Genomic DNA, 23884 nt, shown 5'->3' with positions numbered 1-23884 from the left:
AACGATTCCAAATTATTTGAGACAACCTATTATAATAGTCTTTAAGCATATTAAGCAAAAATTATCTGAACAAAAATAGGTAATCCTCAATAACAGTAAAGGATTTTTAAAATATATTTCTCTAAGTAACTGATAAAATAATCAGAGAACAAAGTTAGTCAGTCTTTTCTGAGCATCTCATTTACAGTCAGAAAGATGCCTCTTTATAGCTCTTTCTATGAAACAGTGACATCTACTGCTCAGTGGGGCTAATCCTGAGGGATGTTCTAAGACTGGAACAACTGTCTTTCAGTCATTTAGCTTTTCAGAGCCAGAGGCAGGACCACACTCACGATCTCTTCTCCTTCCCCATCCTGCAGAGGCCCCTCCACACCACTACCATGTTTGAGCTTCTATACAAACTGGATTCTCTTCCTTCTGAGTAAGTTTGTTCTTCTATATCAATTCTACCAGAGAATATTTCTTGGTATTGAGCCCCAAGTCATTTCTTTTTAACCTGTAACTTTCTCTTAGCTGTATCCTTGGAGTGTGCTTAAGAAGTAACATTTCCTTTGCACACCACAGCCCTGGAGACAGAGAGAGGTTATATCCCCTCAGAATTTTCTTTCTTTCTTTCTTTCTTTCTTTCTTTTTTTTTTTTTTTTAAATCTAAGTGGTCTCACTTCCTTCAGCCTTCCTGGCTATTGGTTCAAGTGATTCTCTACAACTTTCCAATTCTCTACATGTGTTCTGTTGTTGCAGAAAAATAAGAGTGTACACGCCACGAAATGTCTGTCATTATATAAATGATTGACTTAACTGTAGTGAAACAGCACAATGATGTAGTGTGTAAGTGAGTGGACTTTGAAGAAGGAAGGTTTGGGTCAATCCTGGCTCCCCTCCATGAACCACAGGTCCTTTGCAACCACTCCAAAGCTTTGTTTTCTCAGCTATAACATGAATGGGACAATAATCACCACCTAGTAGGTTTGCTCTAAGGCTTAAACACTGTCCACAAATCATCGTTGTGTGAAGAGCACTTAGCACAGTTCCTCAGAGCTATTCAGTGAGTACTCAATACATGGAAACCCTCTTGTTCATACCCAGCTGCTGCTGGGCTAAATAAACAAATATGTGAAAAGTTAAGGAGACGTGGGCAGTAAGAAGCAATAGAGGAAATAGAAAAAAAAGGTAGAGGAATGTACATGTTTTATATTAACTATACAATGTAAAGTTTCTTAAAGTCTGGGCCAATTTTATGCATATCCTATGTGCCAAGTTCATATCCAGTGTCTGGCATATAAAAGGAGATTAGTAAGTGTTTTCTGGATGAATGAACTTCATATAGATCAAAATATACTCTACACCAATAGAGGAAAACATCATAAAGTTAGTATTATAGTGACATTTCCTATATGAAATGTGATGCAATATAAAAAGCCCAAATATAGCAGATGTTGAGGCATGCCTAGGTTGCATGGTACATTTAAGAACCTGAAAGAACTTACTCATTCAGCAATTTTTATTCATTTGAAAACTGTTGGGTCCATATTGTGTGCATATTTTAAACCCTTTTCTACATAAACATCATCAGCAAAAATTCATTTTTAATGACTACCTATCTTTAAGCATGGGGCTAAGAATATAAAGTATAAATGATCATTTCTTCCCTAGAGGAGTTTACAATACAGCTAAGAAAATAATTAAGGCACATACAATGATCATTAAAAACACAACGGATGAAAGAATTGTACAGCCAGTAGTAGTCAAACCAATCTAGCAGATGTTTCCCATTATACCTGATAACCAATGAAATAATTTTTCCATTATATGTGATTCAAGTCTGCCAATTTTAGAGGGTTATGATTTCTACCATAAGTCAGGTAAAGTGACCAAAGAAGGAAAGGAAAATAGGGGAATTTGAATGTGTTTGAATGAACTTGGAAACTGTTCATAATGCAGTTGCTCAAGACATGGCACTGAAAGAATGAAAGTTCTTCAGGGGTTTTAGGGAGGTATGCTGGCATCCTCGGTAAAGGAATTAATTATGTTTTCCTCTTCCACTGTGTTCTCAGTGTACCTCTCTTTGTTTGGTCTCATCATTTGCATAATGAAAAGAGGAATAATTGTGCCATCTAAGTAACAGGATTGTCGTGAGAATAATATGAAAGAGTAAAAGAAAAAGGCCTGAAAATCTCGCTTTGCAAATGCAGGTTGATAGTGTCCCCTGTTATTAGTCTCTTGCGAGGAGAAGCTTGTACTCCTGCCTATCCAAAGAGGTCACACGTATGCAGGTCTAATCTCATAGCTCTTCCATGAGTAATTTTAACAAAAATAACCCATAGTCTTTTAAGAAACAAACTTTTAAGAAACAAACCTTAAGTAAAGACATACTGGATGGATCTGTACACTGAAAATAATTGTTCAGCTTTCATAGCTGATGTGGATTCCAATATAATCAATTTGCTGCAGTAGTCAATATTGATCATGAAAGTTGCTAAAATGATTATTTTGGACAGATATGTGGCAGTTTAATTGTGTGATATTATACAGAGTGGATCTGAAATGATTAACACACTGACACACACAGGAAAGCTTGTTACTGACCATAAAAATTCCCCAAATTCCACGTCCACCATTTCTTTATCTGTAATAAAAATGGACCTTTGTGAACGGGGAATATCTCTGATTGTCTAGGACCATCAGCCTGTGAAAACAAATAATCAATATTAAAATCCTGCTGGCTTCTCACTCCCATCTACGGACAAACAGATCCAACCCCTTCCTTTTCTTTCATCTTTCTAGGTTTGTTTTTTTCCCCCCTCAGCTAGTTCCAGGAATGGCTGACATGAAGCCAAATCATATTCCTCCACTCTATCATATTTGTGGTTTGTTACCAGTTACCTGAGGGATATTTGTGGTTTGTTACCAGTTACCAGTTACCTTGTCACTGCCATAGCTGCACTACACAAGTATAGGTCAGCTGAGGCTGCCTCCTTGATATCTCCCGGGTACCAAGAATGCCCTGTGGAGGTAAGAATGGCTAGGTCTTTGCTGAAGAAGCTGTAGGAGCACTGCTTGCTCCCAAGTCTTTCATGAAGGAGATTTGCTTCTCCCTCTAGCCATACATAGACATACTATATCCTAGGGCACTCTAGAATAGAAGCCATTCTCTTTCTATCTGTGCTATACTTTCATCTTTATCCAGTGAAAAAATATTAAACTCCACTTACCTTCAGCCTGAAAAAGAAATTTCCATACACATAAGCTCATGCAGCTAGATGTCCAGCAAAGTCACTATTTTAAGAAAGAACCAGACCTTAAATCTCAGTTTAGGATCATCAAGAAAATCCTGTTAAATGTATTACTCATGAAATAGGTAGAATCTTATGAGGATCATTAAAAGTAGATATTTATAAAGCAAATTTTATTTTCCAACTATTTTAACATAAAATCTGAATTGCCTTACTATTTAAAAAATAGTATAAAACTTTTTGCAAAGAGGACATACATGTCAAAATGTCAGATTTTCTACATAGACTCTTATGTCATCTGTGCATAAAGACAGTTTTATTTATTCCTGCCTAATCTGTATACTTCTGTTTCCTTTTCTTGTCATACTGCATTAGCTAGGACTTCTGGTGCAATGTTGAAAAGCAGTGGTGATAGGAAACATTCTTTATTTTTTTCCTAGTTTTTTTTTAAAGATTTTATTTATTTATTTGACATACAGAGATCACAAGTAGGCAGAGAGGCAGGCAGAGACAGGGAGGAAGCGGGCTCCCTGCCGAGAAGAGACCCCATTGTGGGGCTCGATCCTAGGACCCTGAGACCATGACCCGAGCCAAAGGCAGAGGCTTTAACCCACTAAGCCACCCAGGTGCCCCTGTTCCTAGTTTTAATGGGAAAGAAAGACTTTAAGACTTAATATAATAATCAATCAATGTCAATAATCAAGACAGTGTAGTATCGGTAAAAGAAAAGGCAAATAAATTAAAGGAATAGAATACAGAGTCCAGAAACTGACCCATGTAAAAATAGTCAACTAAATCTTTGGTAAAGGAGTAAAAGCAGTGCAATGGTGAAAAGATAGTATTTTCAATAAACAGTATAGAGACAACTAGACATCCACATGGAAGAGGAGGAGGAGGAGGAAGAGAAGAATCCAGAATAAGACTTGACAAAAGTTAACCCTTTACAAAAATTAACTCAAGACAGATCCTAATCTAAATGAAAGATGCAAAGCCATAAAACCCTAGAAGATAATACAGGATAAAACCTAGATGACCTTGGGCATGGCAATGGCTTTTTAGATACAACACCAAAGGCAGAATTCATAAAGGGAAACACTGATAAGTTGGACTCCATTAAAACTAAAAATTTCTGCTCTGTGAAAGACTTGGTCAGGCAAATGAAAAGACCAGCCACAGACTGGGAGAAAATATTGGCAAATGACATCTCTGATAAAGGACTGTTATCCAAAATATATGAAGAATTCTTAAAACTCAACTGTAGGAACACAAACAACCTGTTGGAAAAGACATTCTCACGCACGCAGTCTTTCTCCTCCCAACTGGCTGCGTATGGATGAGCCTCGGGCCTGGAATATTTCTTTACCAAGAGATAAAAAGCCCTCAAATCCTGTGCTGGACTTACCACCTTGTGTGGTTCTATCTTTCCTGGTTTCAGGCTCAATGAGTTCTCTGTCTCTTCATAAAGAATGTGAGTCATAAGGCACATGGCCAACTCCACTACATTATCCATCTTCCAAGGAGAGAGGACAGGTTCCTCCCACTGTGGCAACAGAGGGAGAAAGACACTCTGGCCATGGGGGACTGACACCCACAGTTGAAGCTGATCTTGCTCTGTCTCTTCTCGATATAAGTGATGTGTTGTTCCAACCAGTGCTTGACCATGTTATGATCTCCTTGGTGACTCTGAAACCAAGAAGCAATGGAAAGGAGTGTTTGGACTTTCCTTCTTGGTGGTTAGCATGATGATGCTCTTTTCCATCCTCCATAGACATGGAGTCCTCCCCTGGGATTGGTAACTGGTAACTGTACTCAACTTGACACAGTGGGATTAAAAAGTGAGCCAAAGACTTTAATAGATGCCTCACCATGGAGGACATATAAAGAACAAGTAAGCATGTGAGCAGATATTTCACATCATGAGACATCAGGGAAAAGCAAACAGAAACAACAATGACATACCACTATACACCCATTAGAATAGCCAGAGTCTCGAGCACTGACACCACCAGATCTGGAGAGGATGTGGAGCAGCAGGAGCCCACTCACTGTTGCTAAAATGCAAAATGGTACAGTCACTTTGGAAAACAGGTGGTTTCTTACAAAACTATACATACACTTACCATACAATCCAGCATTCATACTGCTTGGTATTTACCCAAATGAAATGAAATGAGATGAAAACTTACACCCACACAAAAGAACAGCACAGGGATGTTCACAGCAGCTTCATGTATAATTGCCAAGACTTAGAAGCAACCAAAACAGCCTTCAGCAGGTCAATGGGGGAATAAACAGTGATATTTACCCAGGCAATGGGATATTATTCAGCACTAAGAAGAAATGAGCTACCATTCCATGAAAAGACATAGAGGAAACTTAAATGCATATTACTAAGTGAAAGAAGCCAATCTGAAAATGTTGCATAGGTTATGATTCCAATTATATGGCATTCTGGAAAAAGCAAAACTATGGAGACAATAAGCAGGTCAGTGGTTCCCAGGGGTTAGGGCTGAAGGGGAAATGAGTAGGTGGAACACCAAGAAAAAATCAGGCATTAAAACCACTCCAGGATACTGAAATGGTGGATACATGTTTAGATAAACATATAAACTCCTAGAATTCTCAGAACCAAGAATGAAACCTAATGTAAGCTATAGATTTTAAGTGGTAATGATGTGTATAGGTTCAGCAATTGTAAAAAATATCCCACTCGGGTGGGAGACGATAATCGGGACTCCGTGACAGTATCAGGGGGAAGGGGGTATGCAGAAAATCTCTCTACCATCCTCTTAGTTTTGCTGTGAACCTAAAAGTGCTCTAAAATATAGTCTATTTTTAAAAAGTCAATGAATGACCTGTTTCCTTCTTTCCCCATCTGCTTTTTCACTATCTTCCTCAGGGCAAACCATATATACACCAAACACATTTAAAACTGTGGAGTTAAAAAATGTCTGTTATATTCCGCACAGCAAAGGAAACAATCAACAAAACTAAAAGGCAATCTACTACACAGAAGAAGATATTTGCAAATGATATATTTTATAGAGGGTTAGAGTCCAAAATATAAAAAGAACTTATACAACTCAGTACCTAAAAAATAATCCAGGTAAAAACTGAGCAGATATGAACAATATTTCTGCAAAGAAAACAACCAGTTGGCCAACAGACACATGAAAAGATGCTCAATATCACTGAGCAATATCAGGAAAAAGCAAATCAGAACCACAATGAGGTATCACCTCACACCTGTCAGAATGGCTAAAATCAAAAACACAAGAAACAATAAGTGTTGGTGAGGCTATGGAGAAAAAGGAACCCTCATGCACTGTTGGTGGAAATGCAAACTGGTGCAGCCACTGTGAAAAACAGTGTGGAGTTTCCCCCCAAAATTAAAACTAGAACTAGTCTGTGATTCAATAATTGCACTACTGTGTCTTTACCCCCAAACTACAAAAACACTAATTCAAATGGATATGTGCACATCTATGTTTATTGCGACATTATTTACCATACCCAAACTAGAGTAGCAGCCTAAGTGTTCAATGAAAAGTTTATGGATGGGCACCTGGGTGGCTCAGTTGGTTAAGCAATGGCCTTTGGCTCAGGTCATGGTCCCGGAGTCCTGGGATCGAGTCCCGCATCAGGCTCCCAGCTACATGGGGAGTCTGCTTCTCCCTCTGACCTTCTCGCCTCTCATGCTCTCTCTCAAATAAATAAATAAATTCAAAAAAAAAGTTAATGGATAAAGAAGTGGAATATGCATACATTATTATACAGTAATATAATATCACTCTATCATAAAAAAAGAACAAAATCGTGCCATTTGCAATGACATGGATGGAGCTAGAGAGTATAATGCTAAGTGAAATAAGTCAGAGAAAGACAAATGCTAAATGATTTCACTCATAAGCAGAAATTAAGAAAAAAACAAAGGAGCAAATGAAGAGAGAGAGAGAGAGAGAAAAACCAAGAAACAGACTCTCAACCAAGGAGAACAAACTGATGGTTACTAGAGGAGAGTGGGGGTGAGGGGATGGGGGAAATGGGAGATGGGGATTAAAGAGTACCCTTATCATTATGGAAAATAAAATGAAGTGATTTTTAAAATATCTGTTACAAATTATTTCAGTGTATCTTTGTTTGAAGGACAATTATTCAGAAGGGGTTTAGAAAATGAAGTAGAGAATAATGGTCAAACCCCTGAAGACTTCATTTGAATCAAATGATCTGGATAATTGGTTGGGCAAGTAAGCAACAGCGCTAGAATTCTAGGTAAATTTTAGATGAATTCAATCTTGAATTTGAGGTCTTGTTTTCCTAGTTAGAGCAACAATTAGGTTTGCTTCCCCTAAAAAATTGGGTTGCCAGGGTAAGCTGAACTTCACATGACCATCTGGGCATCAGTTGAAAGGATCTCATTACATATCTGTGAACTATTTTGGTTGAGGTGAACATAAACATTTCATGTTTGCTAAGATTCTTTAAATGCTTTGGGCGAATTCCAAGTCATAATATCTAGTGTTTTTCAAAGAAAAATGATTTAATGCTAAGGAGACTTAGAAAGCTTACATAAGTACCTTAAAGTAGAAAAACACTAAAACAGGGGTTCTTAGGTGACTCAATCAGTTAAGCGCCTGCCTTCACTCAGGTCATGATTCCAGGGTCCTAAAACCAGCCCCACATGGGACTGCTTGCTCCGTGGGGAGTCTGTTCTTCCCTTCCCCCTGCCACTCCCCCTGCTTGTGCTCTCTTTCTCAAATACATAAATACAATCTTTTTTAAAAAAGAAAGAAAGAAAAACACTAAAACAAATAAATATTATCAAAAGATCAAATTAATATTATAATAAAGATCAAAGATCAAATAAGTATTATCAAAAAGATCAAAATCATGAGAATTAGGGGCAAATTACATAGAGCATCTTCTAGGTCAGTCTAAAAAGGAACACATCAGAAAATTGTAATTGTTACTACAAAACAGCTGAGGGAGTACTTGGGAAAATAGAAAATATACTATCAGCAATTCCTGGTAACATGGGTTTGAAGATCAAATACTGAACAAGAGAAAAAAAAATGGTTAGGCAGACAGCAAACTAAGTGAATGTCTAACAGTTGCTCTGCTTCAGAAGTCAAGCAGAAATCAGAGGCAGTGGAGAATATAGGTACAAGAGAAGAATCAATGTGGCAAAATGGGGAATGTATACTCTCAGAACAATTATTACACAAAAACTGCTACCCCCCTCTGAATGAATGAGAAAAGAAGCAATAAAGGCCTAAGGGTCTTCATTACATTCAGCAGTGTAACTTGTAAGTAAGGTTCATGCTGTCCATATGCTAAAGCCCTTAATAGTGATATTGACAACATTGCTGATCTCTTGATGTACATAACGATTGGAAATATATATAAACTCCCTCCTCCCCTCTAGTAACCATCAGTTTCTTCTCTTTGGTTAAGAGTCTGTTTCTTGCTCTCTCTCTCTTTCTCTTTTCCTTTGCTCATTTGGTTTTTTCTTAATTTCCATATATATATGGAAATTTATATGAGAATATATATGAGAATATATGTGTGTGTGTGTTTGTGTGTGTGTGTGTGTGTGTGTGTGTGTTAGAAATCAGTGACATCAAGGGTCCATGAAGAAAACTGCAAAAGAAATTTTTTTCTTAAGGGAAAAAACAGATTTATAAATTTTTAACCCGTGGGTCCTTCATGAGAAAAAGAAAGATGTATGTTTAAAGAATGTCATTGCCACTGATTATAAACACCTTTCTTTAAATAGTGGCCTACCTGTCATATAAATGGTAATAATGACACTTTCTTTAATAGTGTCTGGCGTAGTCTACTGGTAATTGCTCAAGATGTAGATTTAAGAAGCTAAGATTATTTGCTGTTTGTTCTTATGCAAATTGTACAAGTAATTTACCCTCTATGAATCTCAAGTTCCTCATCTGTAAAATATGGATGATAGAAGTATTTACTTTATAGTGTTCTATCAGGGAATAATACATGCACAGTGTCTAACTCATGCCTACTTAGCACTGAACACTGAAAAGAGATAAACTTTATAAAGAGTTTGGAGATATCTATATCTATATCTATATCTATCTATATAAAAATATTCCTCAGCGGGGAGCGTGCTTCTCCCTCGCCTGCTGCCCTCCTGCTTGTGCTCTCTCTCTCTCTGTGATAGATAAATAAATAAATAAAGTCCTAAGAAAACAAACAAACAAACAAAACAAAACAAAACACCACTTTGGAGCCTCAAATGCTAAAATGGGACTATTTTAGTGACAATGAGTATCAGGAAAGTTATGGAATTTGGCCATGATATCAGGGGGAGACCTTTTACCCACTAAGAAGGTTACATTCAACATGTTATAAAAGTTATTAGAACAAATAAAGTACATCATAACATTCTAATGAATTCAAGTTCTTCAATCAATTGGTTACAAATATGTTTATTTAATATATACTCTAAGTGGTAGCAACTTCTCAATTTGTTCAGTATCCCAAAGAATAAGACTTTTGAAACATGAATACAGTCTCATAGGAGAACAAAAGAGGTTCCTAAAAGGAAACATAAGTCATTTTTTATAGGATATCTTCCTAATACATTTCCAACGTTTCACTATTAAAAGAGAGATACTTGGTTTTTTTCATCTGGAGCATTGCATTAATGACAGGTGGGCATTTTTTTTCTGTAATTATTCTGATACAATTTGAATAACCAACAGGCACAGAAATTAGTTTCGCTGAAAGGAAAGAAATCCAAGTTGTGACATGTTGCATGGTACCACTACAACCTTTATTTTCAATTGACTATAAGAAAAAAAAATGAAACATCAAAAAACTGTCATTGTGTCTTCTGCCACAGAGAGAATTCTTTGAAAATTCTGTCTCTATGTAATTTGTTCAACAACATTATCAGAGTATTGCCGAGTGGAATGCTATGGGTTCAATTCTGAGGAACCCAGAAGGAAGGGAATGGCAATAAATTACTGTCCCATCATTTAAGACTCCCACTGTTACCAACTGCCACTGGTCCCTTTCTTACTAGCAGGAGGGTATAACTCGAGCAGAAATCCCACTAAAGATCACAATCCCAATAACTCTTAGCCCACACAACCCTCTTTATATATAAGCTCTGAGCAATAAGTAAGTAAGTAAGTCCTCTATTGACTCCTCACATAAAGGATCTTCTGGAAGAAAATCTAATAAAAAGAAAGTATTGATTATTCTTTTAGTATGAAGCCAGACTCTCTAGTCATCTGCTTATAAGGAACACTGGCTAGTAGAGGATGTCTTTTAGACAAGGAGTTATTCTGAATGAAAGTGTTAGTATCATTTCACATGACTTAATGGCTCAACTTGGCCTCTTCTTGTTGGACTGAAGTCAAAGAACATGTTAATTTAGTTTACCATCTTGATCAGTTTCACATCCACAGGAAAGAGATATTGTTTAATTTAGTGTTGATAACATGGCTCACCTTAGAGCAATTTCATGCATTCAAACCAAATTCTTAATCTTTGCCATAAAAATACAAAAGGATCATATATAAAACAATTTAGAATCCCTTGAGATCCTAAAGATTATGAGATTAACCCATAATCAACCTGTACTCAGAGTTGATCTGGAAAATGTAAGATCCCCATGGGTAGATAATTGTGTAAAACTTCTAGGAATAACAGATGGGAAACCTTTGATACTACAGGAACTCATAAGTCTTAAAAACCCTACATTCATTAACGTAGAACAAAATCAGGAACCTGGTATCCATTATAAGTAAACAGTTCCAGGGTGAAGTCTGGTATAGATAATGAACAGAAGGGATGTATATTAGCAATTCTATGTGTGATACTTTTCCCCCCTACATAGGCAGACTACATAGGTGGCATAATATTCATTCATTTATTCATTCATCCAACAAATATTCATTGACTTCCTATCAAATGCCTTGCTCTGTATTGCAGAATATAGATGCAAATATATTCACCTGTGTACAGTGCCTATGCTTAAGAATTCACAGTTAGGGAAAATAAAGACTCTAATGTATTTGTTTTTCATGTATCATCCAAGTCCTGAGAAGATTTGTACAGAAACAACTCTGGATTAAATCATTTCATGAGTCTCAGCTCATCCAGAATAGGAAGGGATTGAATCAGATCATCTATTTCTTTCTTTTCAGCTCTTGAAATTTCATGATTTTGTTATACATCTACAAATGATCTGTAAAACTATAAACTGATATTCAATTATAAAATTTATTTGTTCCATTTATTGATTATTTTAAAAATTACTTATGTTGAGACACCTGAGTGGCTCAGTTGGTTCGCCTCCGACTCTAGGTTTCAGCTCAGGTCATGATCTCGTGGTCATGGGATCCAGCCCACTTCTGGTCCCTCGTTCAGGGCTGAGTCTGCTTGTCCCCTTCCATCCTACTCTGCCCCCACCCCCAACACATGCTCTCTCTCTCCACTCTCTCTCTCAAATAAATAAAATCTTTAAAAAATTTTTTTAAAAATTAAATTTAAAAAAAATCTTTTTCAATGTCATAGAAATAATGCATTGTGACACACTCCCCCAATATATTGTTATAAAGTCTGATATTTGTATCATTATCATTTTAACTTTTAGTTTACTGTTTTGTACTATCATTGTTTTAATTTTGGGTTTTTCTTATGATTTTTATTTTATTTATTTGACAGAGAGAGAAAGAGCACAACTGGAGATGTGGGAGAGGGAGAAGCAGGCTCCCCAATGAGCAGGGAGCCCGATGTGCGGTCGATCTTGGGACTCCAGGATCATGACCTGACCTGAAGGCAGATGCTTAACCTCCTGAACCAACAAGGCACCCTGTTTGTTTTAATTTTGATATAAAGTTGAGGCTTATATTATCACTTTTAAAATTTATCAGTTTTAAAAATAAAACTGAGGAAGGTATAGAAACCACTGATCGGCCACAATTTGAATCTAGCTTCTAATGGTTGGGGGCGGGGGTGGCCGCATTGGAGGGCTCTTTCATTTCCTTTCAATTCAGATCTACTCTGGGGGCTCCCACAGGCCTTGGTGTGTCATGATGAACAAGCAGAGAATTATTCTGAAGGAGTAAGATACCAGCGGCTAATAAGTATTCCTAAAAGATCTGCATGGGAGAGATTCTTGACTCTAAGGTGAATCATTGCACAGAGGCACATATATAAGTAAGCAAATGGTGTCATGCCCCTGCTGAGATACTACTGTGTGACATAACTGATCTACGGTGGATCCTCAGACCAGCCAACCACACAAACAAACTGCCAGGAGTGCCAATACATTCCACTGAGGCTTTTTCAGCCGCCTCCAGATTTAGTCCAAATTGATACCAATTTCCCTGTTTTGTCCTCCTGCTCCCTGCACTCATCTGTCTAGTTCTCAGATTCCCGTTTGGCATCAGATTTTGGCTTCTCAATCTTGGCTCAAGATCCTTAGCGGCTTTTAGACAAAATTTTCTGGTCATTCCCACATGATTCTCAAATCTGCCCTGTGACCCAAGAACAGCAAGCCATTTGTAGGTAACACTACTGACATCGCTGTCACCTCAGAAACACACGAAGGCCCGGGGCCAAATCTCCAGAAGGAGCTAAACACCAGGCAAAATCCTTTTTTACACAAGGCTTCATGACTGGGTCCCCGTCTCTTCCTACAGACATTCTCTTACCCAGCACAAGGCGCTCCTCAATGAAACACAGCTCATCGTGCTCCTAAATACCTGGTGCTTCTGAGCTTCTGTGTGTTGGAAAGTTTCTTGTTTGTTTGTTTGTTTTTAAGATTTTATTTATTTATTTGGCAGACAGAGATCACAAGTAGGCAGAGAGGCAGGCAGAGAGAGAGAGAGGAGGAAGCAGGCTCCCTGCTGGGCAGAGAACCTGATGTGGGGCTCGATCTCAGGACCCTGGGATCATGACCTGAGCTGAAGGCAGAGGCTTTAACCAACCCACTGAGCCACCCAAGCACCCTTGTTGGAAAATTTTTGATACTTTCTTCTCATTTTAGGGTTCCTACATATTCTTCAAAGTCACCTCAAGTATAATTTCCTTTTGGAAGCTTTCTGGCATCTTCACGCCCACTGAGGTGATCCTCATCTGTGACCCCGTGTTAGTTAATTAGCTGGTCAGTGATAGTTCCACATTCTCATCTGTTTTTCACATATTTTCAGAGTTCTAGAGTGTCTTAGGCAGCTTCTTACTCTTTTCTGAATCCCTGGTGCCCAGGACAGAGCCTGGAATGAAACACAAGCTTCATTAAGTGTGGACTGAGTGGGTGGATACGTTTGGTAACAACTGCTTCTTGGCGGCTAAACGTCCCATTCTTGGAACTGTTCACTGGTTAGTGTCAGGTTCAGAAATAGTTCCATCTTTCTCATTTGTAATTACTGTATTCCCCTGCCACTGTTTGCTTTTCTCAGTTTTTCTTTAAGAACAGATATTGAATATTTGAAAATTTCTCCCCATGGTGCTTTGGGGATTTTTTTTGTTATAAACACCGGTCATGACATTTCTCTCTTCTGGTAGGATACCAGTATTCATTGGGTCAACACATTTTTAAACATAGGAAGTAATTTACAAAGTACCATGAGTTCTGCCTCATGATTATTTAACTTCCCATTTATTATGACAATACTTTTTTTTCCACCGCCTCGTTTCTTCCATGGGAGACCTTCAAACTCAGTGCAGTCCTTCATTGCCGGAGATTTATAGCCTACTCCTGAAATTAGCCATTCTCATCCATTAGCTTGGGACATCTCAAATTTGTTCAGGTGGCAAAACGCCTGGAAGGATGATGCATGCTGATGTACTGAACTCTCATTTAAAGGAGAAGTAATTTCAGTTACAGAAAACATGGTTATATGGTATGTGGACAATATAAAAAAAAAATCTGCACTGAATGCTCGTATCTTTGGAAAAGAAGCAAGTTGATGAACTAGACATAATGATTGCAGACATGTATTTTTGATTTCTATTTGTTGTGGATAAAAATGAGTAGAAATATTTTATAATAAAGAAAAGTCCTCTGTGAGGACTCAGTTCTGACGGGGAGCCAGAATTCCTCCCTGGATAAAAGGGAGTTTGTGTATTCAGAGTGTGCAATTATATTGCATGTTGTGAAGTGGTTTGTCGAACAGTTTCTGTAGAACACATATATTTCTATAGAACGCATAAGCACACATAGCCACTCAAGAGAATAATAGAAATTTTCCCCTCAGTTTACAGGTAAAGTTAATGAATATTATTTGGTTCATTTTTTTGTTTTTTGGTTTTTTTCTCATGCTTTTTCTTCAGTTTTTTTATTTTTTTCTGTGTCACCTGCTAGTAGAGGACAAGTGAGTTTGCACAAACTCCATAATGATAGTAATAATTACTACCCTTAATCATCTGTTTTACATGTACTAGGTTAAAAGTTTTATTTATATACATTATATAATGTACTCTAACACCAGAGGATTCTGGTCTCACTTTACAAATGAGGAAACAGGTTACAGAGGATAAATAACTTGTCTAATGCCTCGTAAAGTTTATACTTCTTAATCATTCCCTGGCCCAGAATTTCAGGTATTTTCTGAGAACTGTATTGAAGTGGACAGAGGGAAATATGCCAATTAAATCTCTTTGTGCTATTGTGTAATAAAAAAGACTGACCCAGAAATTTTCAGGTGGTGTTCCATAAAACTTTTGTTTTATTTCTAGTTTTAGTGGGGGGCGGGGGGTCATTCTTTTCATTTTTGCAAGTTAGCAAGATATGCATTGAACTTGAATACCTTTGACAAGGGTCTATGGCTACCATCTGTAGTATTTGCAAGGTTCTCTGAAGTTAATTCTCAGTTTAGCTGCCCTCTTTCAAGCTCTATATTCATTTCTGGTGGGATGCTGACTTGAGTGGTTTTGTTCTAACTTATAAGGCCTAAGTTAAAAGTGGGTGCAGTCAGGGCTATATGAATTGGGACCCAATTCAAGGGATAATGTATTTTCCCCCTTACAAAAAGAAATAGAGTTCTCTGGATTTATAGTCACCAAGGAGGTTTACTGACACATGAAATTCTGAACATCATTTAGATAAATCATTGAGTTTGCCCAGTCCTACCACATGATTTGTGATGCTTTCCAGTGCCTCTGGCTTCAGAAATCAATGAATGGCTTGTGCTTATCAGCATATGCCATTCTTCCTCCGTGACACACAGAGGATGGGAAATAGATTCTTGTTAATTTTTAATAAGATTCACAAGCAACAGCCCTTTGGGGCACAGGAAAGAATATAACTGTGCAGGAAGTTTATTCTAAGATACATTAAAAACCCACATCAAAAATACATCAAAACACACTTTATAGTACTCACAGGTAGAGTCCAAATAGCTAAGTAGCGGTCTACAAGGGCATCAGTTTGCTTAAAATGTGTCTCGGGGAGGGTGCGCCCATCATGTACAGCTAACCATCTGTGGCTTTCCATTAATACTGAGCTTGCATGAACCCTTTGGTAAGCATACCTACCTCCCTAGACCTCTCTGTTTTCCCAGCATGACTGTGAAGGTCACGATTGTGAACAAATGTGCCTACCCCTTCTTCATTTTGTGATGCATTATGATTCAGTGCACCCTCAGGGGCTTATGGATGGTCTCATGTCATTTTTAAAAAGCTATTCATGAGATACAAGTGATGTGTGATGGCAAGGTACAAAACAGAAGAACATTGTTAAAATGCTTATATAGAGGGACAAAGTATATCTCCCGATGGTGTTGGATATTGTTGATCCCCGGTGCCTTTTGATGTTATCTAATACCTGACACCCTTGTTACCTTTAATGGCAAGTAAAGTCTCCTTCATCTGCTCCCTCTATTTAGTACTGAAGTTAATTAGACTTCAACATCTTTTTTTTTTAAAGATTTTATTTATTTATTTGACAGACAGAGATCACAAGTAGGCAGAGAGGCAGGCAGAGAGAGAGAGGAGGAAGCAGGCTCCCCGCTGAGCAGAGAGCCCGATGTGGGGCTTGATCCCAGGACTCTGAGATCATGACCCGAGCCGAAGGCAGAGGCTTTAACCCACTGAGCCACCCAGGCACCCCTAGACTTCAACATCTTATCCCATTGCTCTTTCCCCTTCACACATTGCTGATGAGTTATCTGATTTAGTCTGATGTCTTTCTCTTCCACATATATGCTTTTGCTTTCAGTTCTAGCCTCTATCCTATGATTCAGTCACGGAAATCCAAATATAGGCTGTGTACCTGCACTTGACAGTACTTCAGAGACAGAATCTCAAAAACAGTACTCACTATTCCTGTACTCTCTACTCTGGTTCTCCTAGTTGGTAGTACAATCTTCTCCAGGAACATGGAAGTCATTCTTGACTCAACTCTATCCTACATATCCCTCATTTACTCCATCACCAAGGCACGCCAGTTATTTTTTCAGAATGTCTGGCGTGTTGTCCCTTCTGTTTCTCTGTCTACCTACTTCTACTGACGAAGTTGAGGCCCTCCCCATCTCTTGCCTACACAATTTCAGTAGCTTCCTGTTTTCTTTTACTCGTGCCTTTACTTTTACTTTCCTTTCCTTTCTTTCTACAAGACTTTTCTTGTCTTTTACTTTACTTTTCTTTACTCATGCTTGAACTCTCTAATCAGTCAACTGCACACAACCAAAGTGGTCTCTACAATGTATACTTGATCATATCATTCTTGTTCTTAAAACGAACTCTGCATTGACTATGGGATGACGTTTAAGTTCCTTAGAGTGGTACATAAATACTTCTACTCCTTGATACAGTCTTCCTCCACATTTAATTTCTCCTCACTCTCAACCTCATATTTTACACTCTAACAAATACACATCATGTTCCTCTAGCACTTTGTGCCATCGTTCACTTTGATCCCTCTAAAAAGACACATTTTCTTTTCTTGGCGAACATTTACTCATCATTCCAGGTATTATTTTCTCCTGGGAGTCATTCATCAACTCAAGGTTGGACTAGGTATTCCTCTGTGCTTGCAAAATACCCAGTGTATAGCCATATTTTCCTGATTACTTATGACAACATATTTTGTGTCTGTCTTTTCTACTACATAAGCTTCTTGGGAGCTGCTTCCCTATTTTATTCGTTTACTCCATTTTTATATGCCTAGTGCCTCGTGTGATGTTTGACATGCTGCAAATGCTCAGTAAGTGTTTCCTAATGTGAACTGAGGGGCGTTTTGAACATTACATTGGGCATGACTTAAAATCTGAGATTCCTCGTAATTATATGTTTCTATTCAATTTCAAAAGTATTTAATGAATTCATTTCTTTTCTTTTTTTAATTTATTAAAAATACTCATGTTCAATACATGAGTATTTTTTTTATTTCTTTTCAGAGTAACAGTATTCATTGTTTTTGCACCACACCCAGTGCCCCATGCAATCCGTGCCCTCTCTAATACCCACCACCTGACTCCCCCAACCTCCCACCTCCCCCGCCCCTTCACAACCCTCAGATTGTTTTTCAGAGTCCATAGTCTCTCATGGAATTCATTTCTGATTTGGGGATGGCAAGGATAAAAGAGGAAGATAAGGTATGGTTTATTCTCAAGAAAATCACCAATGTAATCAGGGGTATAAGATACCTCATAATCATTATTCAATGATAGTATTGTGTGTTTCAGAGAATATACATAATTTATAAGAGAATATAAACTCATAATTTATGAGTTATTTTATGAATTTATGAATGTCTATTACATAGACATTCAGAAGATACTTATGGTTGCCAATAGGATAGCAGGCATTATGACAGTTCCTGAGGATTTGACAGCTTATAAAACATGATCCTTACTTTCAAGGATTTTGCAGTCCTGCCTGGGAGTAAACTGAGAAACAATCTGGAATTTAAACTACAGTGTGATGGCACTGTCCTGGGCACTAGGAATATACATGAATAAGAGAATGCACCTTTCCTTAAGGAGCTCACACAAGAACTACTGCAATAGATGGTACATGCAGTTCCGGCCAAAATAATCAGGGAAGGGAGAGATGACTATACATGAGAAGTGGATAAAGATTTCATATAGGATATGGCAGCTGAATTTAACATTAAGGGATAGGTTAAATGGGCTATGATTGGACTCCTTAGACAAAATCAATAATCATGCAGGATAGGATATAATTGTAATTGAATTTCAGTATATACTTTCCCTTTTTCTCCTTTATCTTGAAGGGGGGGGGAACCCTAAATAATTCCTTGTTAAGCTCTAGCTATAATACCATTTTTTTCCTTTCATTCATGGTCGTTTCATAAATAAAATTTATCTATGAAAATTATACATGATACTAAAAGAGTAGTTGAAGGAATATTTAAAAATCATTATTGGGAAGCATTATAACCCATCCTTAGCAAATTTTATGTTACAATTTGTGCTATTTACCTGAGTTTTGGGAAGGCAATACTTTTACATTCCTCCGACAATAACTTGGATAAAACGAGGTTAGAAGGAGAACAATCAACACATCAATGGTAGAATAGCAACATCCATTTGTCTTTCTACTTCTTAGTTCAACTTTTGCTGGATTGTGGCTTTCTAGGACTTGTAAAACTTTATAGCAGAAAATCTCAAAGTATTACCAGGCATTCACTCTTCTTCCCTCTAATCAGTCAACATAGCAATTTAATCTCTAGGAAACTAATGAAGTAGGGAGGATCTCCACTTTCAAGAATTTGAAAAATTGGACCAAAAAACATTAACCCCAAATATCAAAATGGAAAATGATCCATTTACTTATTTAGCAAGTTATTTAACCAAAATTCAAGAGAAAACGCTCAGCAGAGATCTTCCTCGAGCAATGTATGCTCTAATGGTGAGAAAATTCTTGCTTGTGCAGCCTTCCCAAATGCCCTGCCAATTACTGTGTGACAGGCATCAGATATCTGGTGGCTCCCAATCGCCAGGTCCAATAACCTGTAACGCTAATGCTACTTTTGAGGTAGAAGGATTATGCTGCTTTAAAAAGTCCTTTTCTTCTGAGAGCAGAGTGACATTTTCTGTTGTTGTGTCCTCTGGCTTATTTGATCTTTGAGTGACAAGCAGCACACATATTTATGAAATAGCTGATCAAGGTAAATGGTAGGTTTCTTGTGATAAAACAGAGAGAAAGGAACTAGAGCAGACACTGAGTAGAGAACATCATTGAATCACGTTCTGATCTACCAAGACAGAGAGCAATACTTCTAGCATATTTTCTAGGCATGGAATGCTACTCTCCTTTTAAAAAATAAAGCAGAAATGACAAAATGATCAAGGAAATACTTTTTATTTTTGACCTTCTCTATGCTCTCAGATAAACTCTCACAGGTATATGCTCTAGATTTTGCAAAGGCCTTTGTCCTTTTTCAGCCAAGCAGATACAACTATGATTGCAGTCATAACAAATTTTTAGAAGCTATTCCAGGCCTATTAAGTAAGCAGAAGACAATGATTATTCGGATTAACTTCCACATATCTGTTCAATGTATTTAAAGAGCTCTTGAGAACAATTCAAGAAGGAAAACCTGTTCCCAATTCAGCTTCCCAACACTGAATAAACTGTACTTGATTCCATGCTAGTGCTTCTGTAACAACATCCTGCTGATAATGTGGGCCAGTGGTAAGTCATGGTGATCTCATTGAGTTGCACATTATACATTCCTGCATGTTTGTAGAACAAAATATGAAAGAGAGAAAGAAATACTCTCATTTTTGTGATTATAGGGATTATTTTTAGTAAAAATTATCATCACTAAAATCATTATTATCTTTTCTATTAAGTGACAATGACCAATTAAGTGACAATGACCAATAATAGTATTACTTCAGAAGGTTCCAAAATGAAAAACCAAGGAATAAAGAAGGCAAAATAGTGCTCTCATTCTGACAAAATTGTGGACCAAACTAATTTCTTCTTAAACCTTCTATTAGAAAATACCTGGAAGTGATGAATAAATTATGACCATTAAACTTAAAGTATAGCCAAATTCAAAAATTGGAAGGACTATCCCCAAGTTACAAAAATCACTTGGAAGTCAAGATACTAAACACAAAAGTTGACATTGAAACAGGAAGGAGACTTTAAAATAGTGGTAGATGTGGCAGTACAGAGAAGAGAAAAATTAGGAAGGTGATCATATTTTGTAATATCTTGGATAGTAGGTTTTAATTTCTAATACAGACAAATCATAAATCGTAAATAACACAGACAGTTGGAAAATGAGAGACCTCTCCATAGATGTGGAGCCATTAAGGGCAATTATAAATAGGGAATTAAAAAATTCTGAATATGATTCTGGTTTAGGCTAATGCTCTCACAGATAATAAATACTGAACAAAAGATACAAAAAAGATAAACTTAAGGCACTGAAGAGAAGATACAATTAGGTAGATTATAGAGGATAGGCAAAACTTTGAAAGGAATGGCATAGGACATGTTGCTCAGTCTTGTGGCACTTAGCTACAAGGCATTCATCATGTGGGGCAGCTGGAAGTCTATTGGGAAACTTGCAGTTCTTCTGGACAAAGAACTAGGTGATGGAGTTTGGGGCAATGTCTGCTGCTGAAAAAGCAGAAAAGAACCCCATTAAAAAAGAGAACAAGAAAGGAGGAGCCCCAAATCATGTATATAAGTTCTGCCCCCAAATCTGGTTAACCTTCAAACCATATATGAGTAAGAACAGATGTCAACTAAGGAGAATGCACCTCTCTAAGTCTGTGATATGAACCTGTGAAAGGCCCATGGTGACCTTGAACTACACATGCATTAGGCTCAACACAACATAGCAAAGACTGTGAGAACTGCACTACAATTTAAACCACCAGCTATCCCAAACAAGATTTCTTGAGCCAAGAATGCATGGGACAGATCAAAGAAGCTTAACAAAGAATTCAACAACTGAACTGGCACTGGAACTACTACCAGCACCAGAAGGCAAGGCAGGACTTGTAGTCTTAACTGAACCTCCCTTAACCTTACATTGTCCAGAGGATTTTTAACATGACTCAGAGCCTGAAGAACACAACATTCAAAATATCCAGGATGAAATCTGAAATTACTTGATATACCAAGAACCAGGGAAATGTGGTTCTCTTCTCAAACCCCAAGATGACTCAGGTGTTGGAATTACTAGCGGACTTTAAGGCAGCTACTCTCTCTTTCTTTCCTTTTTTTTTTTTTTTTTGTGGTTTTCCTTTTTATCTAAATTCAATTAACATATAGTGTATTATTAGTTTCAGAGGTAGAGTTCAATGATACATCAGTTGCATAGAACATTCAGTACTCATTCCATCAAGTACCCCACCCTCAATGCCCATCCCCCAGGTACCACATCCTCCCACCCAACTCTCCTCCAGCCACCCACAGTTTGTTTCCTATGATTAAGAGTCTCTTATGGTTTGTCTCCCTCTCTGATTTCATCCTGTTCTATTTTTCCTGGGTTTGTTTCTTTTACTAATTAGCCTCATGCTGTATGTATTGTTCTTTGATGGGCTTGTTGGAGATGTTCTCAGCCAACCACATTCCCTTTATCCATGATATATTCCATAGAATTAGTGTCACTATTTGGGATGTTTCATTCTGCTATTATAATTATGCCCACTTTTACACACAAACTTGAGCACAGTGGCTGAAATTTGAGGGGAAGAGTGTCAGTTTGAGTCCTCGTCAGTCTGTGGTGAAGGCGTGTTGACTTGGCATGGAGCAGGTGGCAGGCCGTGGCATGCTCACCCGGGCAGAAGGGTGACTAGACTGCGAATTTGGGACCCATAGGCTGATGGCATCCTGGGTGCCAGGGATGTGGCTGGTTTTGCTTTTAACTTCTGTTTTTCTGGGAAACTCTACCTCTCCTTCTATTCTAAATGAAAGCCTTGTTGGATAGAGTATTCTTGGCTCTAGATTTTTTTCCTTTTAGCCGTTGGTATTTATCATGGTGCTTTCTTCTGGCCTGCAGAGTTTCTGCTGAAAAAACCACTGATAGCCAAAAGGGGTTTTTCTTGTATGTCACTGCTTTCCTCTCTCTTGTTGCTTTTAAAATGCTCTTTATCACTACTTTTGGCCATCTTATTTACTTTGTGTCTTGGTGCAGCCCTCTTTGGGTTGATTTTGTTGTGGGCTCTCTGTGCTTCCTGAATCTGGATTTCTCTTTCCTTCCCCAGATTTAGGAAGTTCTTAGCTATTCTTTCATAAGACAAATCTGCCCCCTTTTCTCACTCTTCTCCTTCTGGGATCCCTATCATGTGACTGTTATGCATGACAGTATTGCTGAGTTCCCTAGGTCTGTTCTCATTTTGTGTATTTTTTCCTCACTCTCATCTGCTCAGCTTGATTACTTTCCAAGACACTGTCCTGCAGGTGGCTGATCTGTTCTTCTACTTCCTCTTGTTTGCTGTTTATTCCAGGTGGTCTATTTTTATTTCCATTCAGTAAGTCCAGTAGCTCTAATTCATTCTTTAAGGCTGCCATCTCTTGGTGGAGGGTCTCATGGTGGAGAGTGGAGGGGCTCATAGTGGAGGGTGTGCATTTCTTTCTCAATTCCAGGGAGGATCTTTATGAACGTTACTTTAAATTCAGTATCAGACACGTTTCTTATCTCCATTTTGCTTAGGTCTCTTGCTGCGATTTGTTTTTGTTCTTTCATCAGGGACGTATTCTTCTGTATCCTCATTCTGTCTATTGCTGTGTCTATTTGTCTGTGTTAGGAAATTCAGCGATGTCTCCTGCACATGGAAGTTGTGGCTTTATGACAATGAGGTCCCACAGTGCAATATGCCCTGTTCCCCAGAAACTGGCACTTCAGGGGTGTCTCCTACGTGTGTTGCCCAGGGGTGTCCTGCTGCTGTAGTGTTTGCCTTCAGTTCTGCCTGCGTTAGCTCTCTGCCTGTTGTGGGCAGGGTCTGGTCCCCCTGGTGTTAGTGGGCTAGTTGGAGGCTGCCTTGGGCTTGAGTTGAATCAGGTCAGGCATCTACCAGAGATGAAGTAGCCCCAAACTGCAGGCATTTTCCCGTGTTGTATCCTGAGAAGATTTTGGTGGTGGGTGGGTCCTGCAGGCAGACTGGCATGTGGTTGTCCTCCAACTCTTCTGGGGCAGGACCCTTTCTGGAGTGGTGCTGGCCTTCTTCTGGGCTGTCACTGTTAAGGACCTACTTAGAGCGACTCCATCTTGGCTAAACAGCCATTTCGTTGTTTATGCAGTAAACTTAAATTGACACACACACCACCCCAACACCACCAAGAGGAACTAGCTTAAAAACAAGTCCAAGAAACCAGTAAAATATGGTCGGTCAGTTCCTAATAACAGAGTCCAGAATACAAGGACGAGTCAGGCCAAGTGGAGACATCCAATCAGTAAAAAGCACACATACTATCTCCCTAACCACCAAAGAATGTAAACCTCTCCTTTTGGGCAACAAACTTGGGTGCCAATTCTGACCAGAGTGATAGGCTAGTTCAAACAGCCACTATGGGGTAAACTGTAATTCAACTGGCCACCTGCGTGTGGCTTAACATGACTATGCAACTTTCTGTGTATGTTACAATCTCATTGGCCACTTGTGTGTAGCCAGGCTTAAGCCCATGACCTTTGCTCTATAAAATTAGTCTGTGAGGCTGGGAGGGGTCGCTTTCTT

At 38.3% G+C, this 23884-nt stretch overlaps 1 long non-coding RNA gene across 1 annotated transcript; it reads left to right on the top strand.

Annotated features, from left to right (window-relative positions):
• The first annotated feature begins 309 nt into the window (after positions 1–309).
• On the top strand, positions 310–12181 carry LOC131838121 (uncharacterized). Its single transcript, XR_009356484.1, has 2 exons — positions 310–421; positions 11937–12181. It is a non-coding gene; the product is annotated as an uncharacterized LOC131838121 (long non-coding RNA).
• Positions 12182–23884: the final 11703 nt, after the last annotated feature.

Source organism: Mustela lutreola, chromosome 8, assembly GCF_030435805.1.
Source record: "Mustela lutreola isolate mMusLut2 chromosome 8, mMusLut2.pri, whole genome shotgun sequence".
NCBI lineage: Eukaryota > Metazoa > Chordata > Mammalia > Carnivora > Mustelidae > Mustela > Mustela lutreola.
Note: the sequence above shows the minus strand (reverse complement) of the source record. Positions and strands in the feature narration are given on the sequence as shown.